The following is an 11,394-nucleotide window of genomic DNA, read 5'->3' on the forward strand; positions in this document are numbered from 1 at the left end:
GAATTCCATGGCCTGACTCGTCTGACATCATAAAGGATGACTTGACGGGCTCCTGAAAACTTCCCCAAACTCCAAACTTGCATCTCTTGAGATGAAAAGCAGTGACTTTCTCGTAAAAGTGGCTTTGCTTCCAGAGAAAGGCTAAAAGAATAATCAAACAATGAGAAACTGTTTGAGGGAAAGGAAACGTGGCCTCTTCCAAGACAGCTTACAAAAGGGAGCCTGAAGTGTCTAGAAGGGCACTTACGTCCTGTCACACTCCTTTGTTAGCACGTGCATCACTTTGGCTGTGTATTTTACAAAGCACTTACTGAGTCCCTCTTCTCCCACATGGAAGAAACACAGAGTGCCAAGTAAAACAGGGAATTTAAGCTTGATACGGCTTCAGCTTAAAAGGAGCTTACATTCAGTAAAAGGAGTTAATCACAAAAGCAAGCTAATGGCATGTTTTCACAAACTTTCACCTAAATGAAAAATCAAGATCAGTAGGTCCGTAAAGGGAGATGCCAGAAGGAAAAATTATTTCACAGAAACGTACTGCAGTTTTCTACCTTGCCTGGGAAACCCAAACAATTTCAGGCAAGAGCTAAAAGAATCGATAGTAGAAAATACAACAATATCAGCAAACTACCTTTCACCTGTGCAATTCTTATGAACATGAATGTTTTTATTGTTTTTTTGGAGCACGCAGTTCTGAATCTTGCATAAGGGGAAATAGATGCAGAGATTAAGTGCAGGGCCAATGTGACAGAAGCTGTCCATGGCTGTGCCTCTAGGAGCGGAGAGTGGAGTCTGCAGTCACAAGCCATCAGGCACCCTCCGCTCCCACTCTGGACTGCTCACTGACTTGGAAGGTCTAAATCTCTGTCTGTCTTTCCTCTGCCTTCTCCATCTCTCCCTCCTCCCACACCTACCTCCCATCTCTTTTTCTGTCTCTCCCTCCCTCCCTCTGCCTCCCTTTGTCTGAGAGAGACTGTTTCTCTCTCAGTCTCTCTCCGCCCTTCTCCTTTCTCTCCCTCTTTCTGACCAAACAGTGTCAAATAGGACTTACTTTCCTAGTTTCAGTTATAAACTATTAGCATGTCCATAACTTTACAAAGGAGGAGCAGAAGCCGGACTAGGAGCCGGGCAAGTCAACAGCACAGGGGCCTCTTCCAGGCTGTGTGGGCAGTGCTGACTTACAGCCTCCGCGGACCCTGCAAGGTGTCCCTGGGGGACCTTGGGCCTGTCCTGAAACAGCTTCCTGGACCCTGCCTTTCCTCCTTCCACACTGAGGCAGGACTGGGACCTGGCTGTTCCCTGGGGAGAAACATCCAACAGCCCTGGGCAGTTGCTGCTTCCAGGTGAGGAGCCTTGGCAAGCCTGGCTAGGAAGTGAACTCATTCTAACTGCAGCACCCCAGAGGAGAGTCTGACCAGAGCCGCGTTGAGCCTGCTGGGGCCCCTGTGGAGGCGGGTCTCAGGCCTCTGAGCTGCCTCCAGCTCCCCTCTCTTTTCTGACAGTGAATACCTCTCTTCACAGTGCTTGCCCTGACACAAGGAGTCTCTCCCGTAATTCTGACAAGCTGAGTCTAGACAAATGAAGTAAAAATTAAAATGCAGATAGATGCCTGTCAAGAATCACAACTTTACCACTTTTCTAGCAGCCCAAATTTACAGCTATTAAAAAGCCACTAAGTACACAGCATGCCAAATTAACTGTACAAAGTACTGAGGGTCACTCAAAATTAGCCTATCTGTTGGTAGCACACAGTACTTCTACAAGCTTTAAAAAAAATTGCAGTTGGCCAGGCGTGGTGGCTTACGCCAGTAATCCCAGCACTTTTGGAGGCCGGGGCAGGTGGATCACGAGATCAAGAGATCAAGACCATCCTGGCTAACACGGTGAAACTCTGTCTCTACTAAAAATACAAAAAATTAGCCGGGCGTGGTGGTAGGCACCTGTAGTCCCTGCTACTTGGGAGGCTGAGGCAGAAGAACGGTGTGAACCCCGGAGGCGGAGCTTGCAGTGAGCCGAGATCGCACCACTGCACTCCAGCCTGGGTGACAGAGGGAGACAAAAAAAAAAAAAGAAAAAGAAAAAGAAAACAATTACAGTTCCCTGAGACTTAAACAACTGCCTTACAGTGTCTTTCTGTTGGTTCGTTTTTAAGCAAATGCCTTCCCTCTTCACTGGTACTCTATGGGGGATTCTTTGTCCAGAGATATTTCATAACATGTATTGAATACTTTGTGCTAGGAAAAGGTTGCAAAGAAAAGGATACTGGTACTCACTGGCTTTGTCTAAGCAACCTACTAAGTTTCTAGCATTGAAGACGCAAATGGTTAAGCCTCATAAAGACCATGGGTGATGTCTGTCTTGTCCATTTGTTCATTTGAGCACCCTGCATAGTGTCCAATGTAGAGCTAGAATTCAACACCTACTTGCTAAATATGTAAATGTGTCTTTAACTCTCCCAATTAAACCCACGGCATCTGCATTATTATCTCCATTTTATAGAAGAGAGAACCAAGGCTAAGAGAAATAGCTTTCCCCAGGTCACACAGTTAATCAACAACAGAGCTGAGACTTGAACCCATGCAGTCTGATGGTGATGCCTCTTTCTCTCTAGCACTCTTGCCCATCAGAATGTTGCAGCCTGGTGCAGGGGTCGTGCATTCCAAATGCATGACAGATGAGGATGGATGCTACTTATATATTGCCAGAAACTAAATATGATCTTTGTAATACTCTGCAATGAAGGCAAATTTCATCATAAAACTTCTACAGTAAACTTCTGGTTATTTGGCCAAATGTATGCTATTTACTTTTTCCTCCCTGACAAGTGAAGCTACACTAGAGTTACATTTGGGGTTATTTCCTTAAATACTCAGTGATGCTTATGTTGAAGGAAGTAGATACATGGCGGGGGCGGGAGGGCATGGACCAAGCCTGTAATTTATTTAAAATGCCTTAGGTCACAGACCTCTTTAATAAAACCCATTATTCCTGCTAAGAGACAAGTCCTTTCATCTTCAGACTGGTAGATTTTACTTTTGCAAATCTATCATATCACTGTGAATTACACTGTATTTTAAAAAAGGAAATGCTTCAAGAGAAAGCTAAGGCAATATGCAAAGTCTTTGTATCTAGTCAAAGAGACCTTATAGGTTTTCGTAACAATTTGACAAAACAGGTTGAGAGAACATAAAAACTTCTCAGCACTCTTATTTCATTTCTGATTCTTTTCATTTTTCAAAAATTAGCTGCCAATCTACACATTTTCATGATTATTCCACAGAGTATTGCTGGTGCAAATAACAATGAAAAACAAGATTTAAACAGGAAAGCAGGAATCCAATTTGGCTTTCACACCACCCTCCCCCGACGTTTAACTGAGCCACAGAAAACTCCTGCGGTTTGTTCCACTGTGAAACTTTTTGAGGGCAAATCAGCTCAGATGTGCAATTCTGTCCTAGCATTTTTTATTTTTATGGCCAGGAACTGATATGCAAAAGAGGAAGGGTCAAAGGGAACTAAGGAAACCTTTCAAAACACAGTTAAAAACTATGCTGTTTGAATGTTTTCTTAGGAAAGAGGTATTTGATACAGAGGGAAAAGAAATAGAACATTTTAAATGCCACAGTGGAGCCACCTGTTTCAAAGAGAGGTATAAGAAAAGATGGCAGATACTGTATCAAAAAAGTTGTTTTAAAAATAGAGAAAGTGGAATTGGAGACAGTCCTTTGTGTTCACGTTTGTTGCTGCAAGAAGCCCAGAGCTGGAGTTCAAGCGGGCTATGACTGTCTGTCCTAACGTTACAGGCATATTGTATTGTCTCTACCCTCTCATGGGGTGCACGGTTCACACAGAGAGGAGAGGCTTCCTGTCTATACTACTGTACCATCCGCTCTCCAACTACTACTGCTGTTTATTGAGCAGCCATGGGATAAGCATACATAGTCAAAATTGACAGAGGCTTTTACAGGCCCTCTTCTGATTTGGGCCATCAACATCAGCCACTTCCTAGGTAGCTTCCTCAAATATAAATGGCGTTTCACACTTCATCACTTAAGTTAAAAAAATCTAAATTTAGAATCATTTTCTTCTGCCCTCCTACCGATTTCAGAAGACCTTCATGCATGGCCAGGAGCTGTGCAACAACATGAAGTGCAATGAAAATAGAACCTACAGCTTTAAAAAACACAGAAACTGGCTCCAAAAGAAGGGTCTGCACAGATATGCCTCAGGTCACTTTTTTTTTTTTTGTAATTTATTATAATAAGATAAAGAGACAGAGGAGCCCAGGAAGAGTTGTGTTCCGATTATTTTCAAAGTTTTTTTTCTTCATTTTTTTTTAAAGAGAGATAAACACAAAGTTATAACAGTAAGTTTTTCCCTCAGCAAGGGCACATGGTGTCACAAAGAATGCTTTATCTTGCCTTCTTAGCAGTGAAATTATCTTAACGTACAAGTAAATCATTTCAGGTGGACATTTTGAGACTGAAACTTAACACTGTACATAATAGAGAAATCCACTTGCATACTCATAACATTTCAAACAATGCACCTGTAAAATTGAAATTTCTGCAAAGCCACTTGACTTCTATTAAAATAAGTGCTTGTGTGAGTTTATTTGGCAAGAGCTATATTTTATTTAGTCCCAAAGAAGTAAAATGATTTAGATCTTCACAGGAACATCCCACTGTTTATGAACCCATATGTGTATATTTATTAAAAATAACTTGAAGTCATGATTGATTGATTTGCCCACTGAGGACACATTCCTAGGTACTATAAATTTTCCTCATCTTATTTAGATATAGTATCTACCATCAGCAGGTGGTAAGACAAGATCTACAAAATCTACCTATATATACAGAGAGAACATGCGTTCTAGAGTAAACACATTAGGGGATTCATTGCTGCACATATATCTATTTACCTCTTATTCCTTGCAATATAAAAGGCTGCTTTGGCCTGACCTATATACAATAATGGGTATTTAGTCTTTGCTCCAGAGAGGATGCAAAGGTGCAAACATCCTGATTGCTGTCTTCAAACTTGGGTAGGCCACTTGGTTTCCAGACCAACTGGAAATTTTCCCCAAGGGACTGAATTCTGACCTCCATTTTGTTTAAGACACCCACAAAATTATCAGCTATCATCGAGATGAAATTTTTTGCATAACAACTATAAGAAATTAATCTATGTTGAACTATGCCCACAGTACATAGAATTTGATTCAAAGATCAGGTAGTTTGGTCTCTTAGTAGCTTTACTCTGGAAATTCACCTTGTTCATCACCCCACCTTTGAGGGGTTCCACTGAAGTCAAAATGAGTTATGTCTCAGAAGGGCAAAGGGAAGAATAAATACATCAATGACTTGGTAACAATAACTGCTACTGACAACAATCAAATAATGGCAGAAAAGAACATCATTTGAGAATCTAAGTTGATGTTTTAGCTGGATCCTGTTAGCAAGAAAGTTCTAGATTCCTATTTTGTTCTGCAATAGGGAGCTCAGCGCTGGCTGTCCTGTAACTCAAATCTGGAAGCATTCTTAAGACCCTCATACCAAAACCATTCATCACATTGTAAGGTCCATGTGAAACGTGGGAATCAGGCCCCACCAGGATAGTTTAGATCCCATTTTGTAGTCCTTTACTTGTGGCCTATGATCTCTTCATGCAAACCCAGGGGGAGGGGGCCCATCAGTAAAACCTCAGAGAGCTTACAACTTCCTCATTTGTGGGGCTACAAAAATGGGCATATCTTTATTTATAACCTGACAGAAAATGCTCCTGTCTATAAGAGAGCAAAATGTGGGAAAATTCATTTTAAACACTGCAGTCAGATTTTTCTGCAGCTCTTAAGTAAGCTGAAATTATTTATTTTTAATGTTTCACTTTACATGTTCCTTTTTAGCAAATTTCATTTCTTTAACAAAGCATTGTCTAATGTTAAAGTGAAAATTCTTTAAGTTCAAGCAAATATATACAACCTCATACTAAAGCCGGAAAACATACTGCAAAAGTACTCACAACTTCCTACCAATTTTTAAAATGATAATTAATTGCCTTATGTTTAACAACCTGAGATAATTAGCAGTATGTTTTTAATTTAATGAAATGGAATACACAATGTATCAATACGTTTTTGCAGTGAATCTCTTTGAATATCAGTTTAATTTAGTGCCCTACGCAAAACTCAGCACAAAGGAGGAGGAAAAGGTCACTTTCTCAGGTTAAAAGTGGGGCTCGCACTAGGGGTTTGCTGGCTCTCTCTAGTTTCCATTAAAAGCACTGGAACACACTTCAGAGTGCCTCAGAAGTAAGCTTACAAAAGGTCAATTCCTCATTCTCATTTCTCCTAAAGACTCTAAATTAAACATTTTTCCCGTTAGGTCTAGGGAAGTATCTTATGTGGAATTTCATTTGTTCTAGGTTTGCCAGTGAAAATCTGGTATAACAACAAAAATTTATCAAAAACTGATAAATCAATATTCATAGTGGAACTCCTAGCTTCAGAACAGGATTTTAATCTAAACCACATTGTTCATTTTCAAATAGTTTCAAACTAACAGAAAATGCTGTAAAGGTATAGATTTTAGTGTGTGATCTCAAAGTTGGAGTATAAAAATCTACTTCAATATGTGTAAGCCCATTCAAAAACACTTTATGCAGTTCTCAGTGTTTCGACAGTCTGTGCAAAACCCCCACCAATTATAGAAAGAAAGAGGGGAGGGGAGGGAAGGGAAGGACAGGAAAGGAAAGGCAAGTGGAGGGAAGGGAAACACAGAGAAGAGAAGGGAAGAAAAAAGGAAGAGAGGAAGACCAGACAGACAAGCCCACATTGGGTCCCCTCTTCTTACTGCATTGCTCTCAACGAACCTAACCTCCTACCCGTTAGAGTTAACTTTTGGTGTGAAATGGCGGGAAGACAGTCAGATTTACTTTAGCAGCGAGATGATTGCATAAGAAAAATGAATCACTGCACACTTGAGTGAGAAAATATGAAGAAAGCACTTTTCCACTAATTAGGACCCATTTTCAGCCATTCATTAAGCCGTGGCCCCGCGCCACGAACTATCAGGAGGTGGAGCATGGGGCCATCCGAAAGCAGAGCGTGCAGACGGAGCATAATGATGCTCTCCATCACCCGAGACAGGTGGCCTGCATAGCGATATGGGGAGCTGCTCTGGGTTCAGGCCACCCACTGTGGAAACACCAGCAGGGAAGAGGGAAGAACACACTGGCTATTCCAATCCATGCAAGTACACAAAGAGACTATGTGGCACTCACCAACCAACCGAGGCCTCACCAAGGCCAAGTGAGAGCTGCCTTTTCCACACAAATCCAGACTTTGAGGACCCAGGGGTGCTCGGAGTTTCCCTCAGACTCAGCCACCTGGGAGGGATCTTGGTGCCTGGCTACAGGGCCTCTGTGTCCTCTTCCTCCTCCAGAAGGTTCCACTGCTGCCTTCACACTCCACCAGGGTGCAGAGAAAGGTGGAACCACTTGCCAAATATGCAAAAAAGGAGGGAAGACCGTTTTCTCTTAGGAAAACACAGACAGGAAGGGAGCCTGTGCTTCCTGTCGTAACCAAAATGAGTTCAGAAATTATGTGGACGTCTGATTTGTCAGGCTTGTGGTGGAAAAGGGTGCTCTTTTAGTCAACAGGAATTGTGAGTTCCCCTAAGGCAGAAATGGCCATGGGAGAAAAGAATTAGGGCCAGGCCTGTTAACAGGCAGGACAAATGGCCCCCACACCTGTGACCTAGGGTTTGCACGATTTTTAACAGTTTATTAACAGGTGGTTGGCTGAAGACTCCTCTGGCATCTACCTATTTATCATAGTCAAACATGAGAGGGAAAAAACATCAACTGAAACAATTTGGCAGTTGCCTGTAGATTAGGCCTCAGTTGCTTTTCCTCCAGGCCCTTCTCAGGAGTAACCACCAAGGAGACACCAAAATGGGCAGGCCCGAACTTCGCCACTTAAAAACCTTCTGCAAACCTTCTTCTGTTTGCTGTTGTATCTCACTTGTAATATGCAGCACTTCATACAGTTTCATAATGTCTTAAAAATATTTGTTGGAATATCACCAAACATTTAAAAACTCAAACTAAAGCTACTAAAGTGATGACACTGACACTTTAAGGACATAGACATATATTCCAGGAGATGTGGAAAGGTAACCTGAGGTATGAAGTCATTTATTAAACTGCAAAGAAATACAAGAAAGTCACGGTCCACACGAAGATACCAGCATGAGTGTTCAGTCAGCACCACAGTAAACATAGTTTTGTTACTGTCGATATCCTTTGGTTTCAGGTGCTCTACGTCCCTAACAAAACCTCATTCCTATCTTGTTCCTCATCTGAATTTTAAGAGTGTGTGTGTGTGTGTGTGTGTGTGTGTATGAGAGAGAGAGAGGGAGAGACAGTGTGTATAATGCTGATCCTCTGAAACTCTGTTTCTAAGACCTAGATCAAAAATGTACATGTGCCCTTTTTGAGCAAAATAAAACTGATCTGTTTTTAAGATGTGAAATAGATGTATGTTTCTCTTCTTGTAAGCTTCAAAGGATGGGTCACTTGTTGCTTTTACATCTTGTATTTTCTCCCATAAAATGGAATGATTATTCAGCACAAATATAAATGGAATAGAGCAGAAGTCTCTGTAATTATGAACGCAAAGACACCAGACAGAGAACAATGTTCACAGCCAGGACAGGAGCTGCAGCAACTCTGCTGCTAGAAGCAGGCGTCACAGTACCCCAGAGTGCTTGTCAGTCTCAGAAACAGAGGCATTGGAAGACAAGCGTTTTCAGAGAACACAAAAAGGTCGTGGTTTACCTTCTGTAAGCTGGAGTGCAGCCACTACATCAATCTCCCTTAGAATATGACAAGAACCAACACTTATTTCATAGTGAAATTATTTCACAATTCCAATAGAGGAGGAAAAAAAACGCCACAAAACAGTGCTATCCTTGATGAATTCTTAGTTAACTGCAGTTACATTACATTAATACATACAATTATGCAACACTCAAAAAACGTTATTTATGCCTAAAATTCACCATTATATAACATAGGGAAATCCATCTTGTTTTAGTAAAAGTTTAAAAATAAAGGGAGCCTTTAATACTCATTTCAGGTCTGTTTGATGTTAAAACTCTTCCACACTGCCCCACGCCTCTCACTCCACTCTGTGTGCATGCTCTGTGTGTGTGTATATGTACATGGTATTTCTTTATTTCATGTATCTGTTAAGATAGGCATAATCTTGAAGTGCGTGTATACATATATTAATATAGAGAGTTCTTTCCTATTTCAAAATTTTTGACATTTATATTGAAAATATGCTACATTAACCACGCATGAAACACATACATCCAAATCAAGAACAAAAAATGTATCCAAACCAAAGAACCACTGTTCTCAAACTCTAAGTCTCTAGTCAAACAAGGAAGACAGTGGTCTGCAGTACAACAGGGCTTTAGACCTCTTAGCCAATCAATATATTCACTACGATCTTAGTTTTTCGACAAAGGATATGGCTACAAACGGCCACAGCTGATCTTCTCCTTAGGAGTCTGTGTAAAACTCTTCAAAAGGGTCAAACCTAACACATCCACACTTTTATCTGCAGCCCTTGTGGTCTCCTGGAGACCCTGAGGGTGGGTGATTATTGCTATGATGTTTCTGCAATAGGGTAGTGCGTAGTTTTCCAAGAGGTAGCACTCTAATTAGAACACTGATGAATTAAACAAGTACTGGAGAGTTTCTAAACTCCTTCCTTCAACTCTCACCATGAAACAAAAGGGGAAGAAAACATGACCATTGAGTTCAATAAAATGTTCTGGTCATCAGCTCTGATTGACTGTGAGACTCAGAAGCACAATTTTTTTTTCATGTAAAAAAGGTATGAGATATGTTCATGGCGAAATTTGAAATCAGATACATTCTATCAAGCAAGAATAATGTAGTATTTTTAATGTGACATCATTATTTGTATGTGTACACAGTATTTCTTTAACGTGTTCTGCGTTTTACAAGACGCCAGTGTAAGAAGGTGAATCTTCTTGTCATGAATATTTGCCTCGTGTACATTTTAAGCCGCAGCCCAATTTGATCTGATTTGTCACAGAAATTGACACATTCTAATATAAATAATACAAAATTGTTACTTTTTAGAACTCCACATAAAAGATGAGTACAATAAACCTCATTGAACAAACATCTTCAAACAAAGAAATAAACTCAAGAGGACCCAGGACATTTTTATGTGGGTTTCTCCCCCCACTCAGCTCATAACCAAACTGAACCTGGCCTTAAAATCATTTGAATTTCTATGAAAGTTTAAACATCATACGCAGTATTTTCAACTTCCATAAATTTTCCTCTTTTAACATAAGTTGATGGGACTAGTAAGGAGACATTTCCTCAACACCATTTTGTCTCGAAGTTTAAAACAAGGTATCTCAAAGCTGAAATATACTGCCTGCGGTGCAGTGGGAAATTGTGAGTGGGTAACCTAAGCAGAGCGCGCCGCATTGAAATTCAGTCTGGGTGGGCTGCAGTCCCTAGAGAGAGGGAAGCTGCATTTGAAAGCTGTGCCTGGTCAGACCCTATGGAATCGCTACGGGTTTCGGTCATTAGATGCCATACTCTGTGCCTCCAAATTAGTAGGAAAAACAAGCCTTCACGAGGTTGCTTAGGCATCAGCAGCGATGCTTGACAAATATTTAAAATACATTTCAAACATAACCGCAAGTAACCTGATGCCTTAATATTACTAAGGGTTTTCCTAAGAAGGTTTGGTGACTTGAGCGCCAAACCTGCGGTCAGCAAAAGGACTAACTTTTCGAAGCCGGGATAATTCCTCTCTTGTAGAAATCAAGTTCTGACTCGATCTCATCATATTTATAGTATAAAAAGAAAGCTCTCGGCTCAAATACGAGGAAAACTCTTTACACACGACTTTATAAAGGCTGACTTCTGTGGGTATATGTAGGTCTATATAAATTTCAACATGGCTGGGAGCTAGAACTCCTCTCCTGGTGACAGTGGGGCTGCTCAGAAGTGTCCCATGCCGGCCTGGTCCTGCACCTGCTGGCACAGTGCAGAGCGGCAGACGCTTGACAGAAGTCAATGCTCTCACTGTCCTCAGAAAGGAGAGGCGGACCGGAGCGACACCAGGGATTACCAATCTTACCGCCTTTCTTTACTTTTTTTTTTTTTTTTTTAAATTCACCAGTTACCCCAAGTTTTCCTATTGAAATTCAATTTGAAAACACTCACGTGGATTTGTGCGTCGCGCTTTGGGGCCAAGACTGATCTTCGGGTGCGAAGAGCAACCTCGGAGCCGGGGCTCCCTCTGCCCTACCGGGCTTGCCCGCCTCGCCG

The 11,394-nt window shown here is 41.3% G+C and overlaps 1 protein-coding gene across 3 annotated transcripts in view; it reads right to left on the reverse strand.

Annotated features, from left to right (window-relative positions):
• The window catches only part of IKZF1 (IKAROS family zinc finger 1 (Ikaros)), a 107,771-nt gene extending 96,383 nt beyond the window's left edge, over positions 1–11,388 (reverse strand). For 2 of the 3 annotated variants that reach the window (XM_012002117.1, XM_012002120.1), the window contains exon 1: positions 11,290–11,388. The gene's annotated coding sequence lies outside the window, so the exon portion shown is untranslated. Of the gene's footprint in view, positions 1–7,284; positions 7,512–11,289 lie in introns of those variants that run through there. The other variant, XM_012002119.1, reaches the window with a different exon arrangement.
• Positions 11,389–11,394: the final 6 nt, after the last annotated feature.

Source organism: Mandrillus leucophaeus, unplaced genomic scaffold (genome assembly GCF_000951045.1).
Source record: "Mandrillus leucophaeus isolate KB7577 unplaced genomic scaffold, Mleu.le_1.0 Scaffold678, whole genome shotgun sequence".
In the NCBI taxonomy this organism is placed as follows: domain Eukaryota; kingdom Metazoa; phylum Chordata; class Mammalia; order Primates; family Cercopithecidae; genus Mandrillus; species Mandrillus leucophaeus.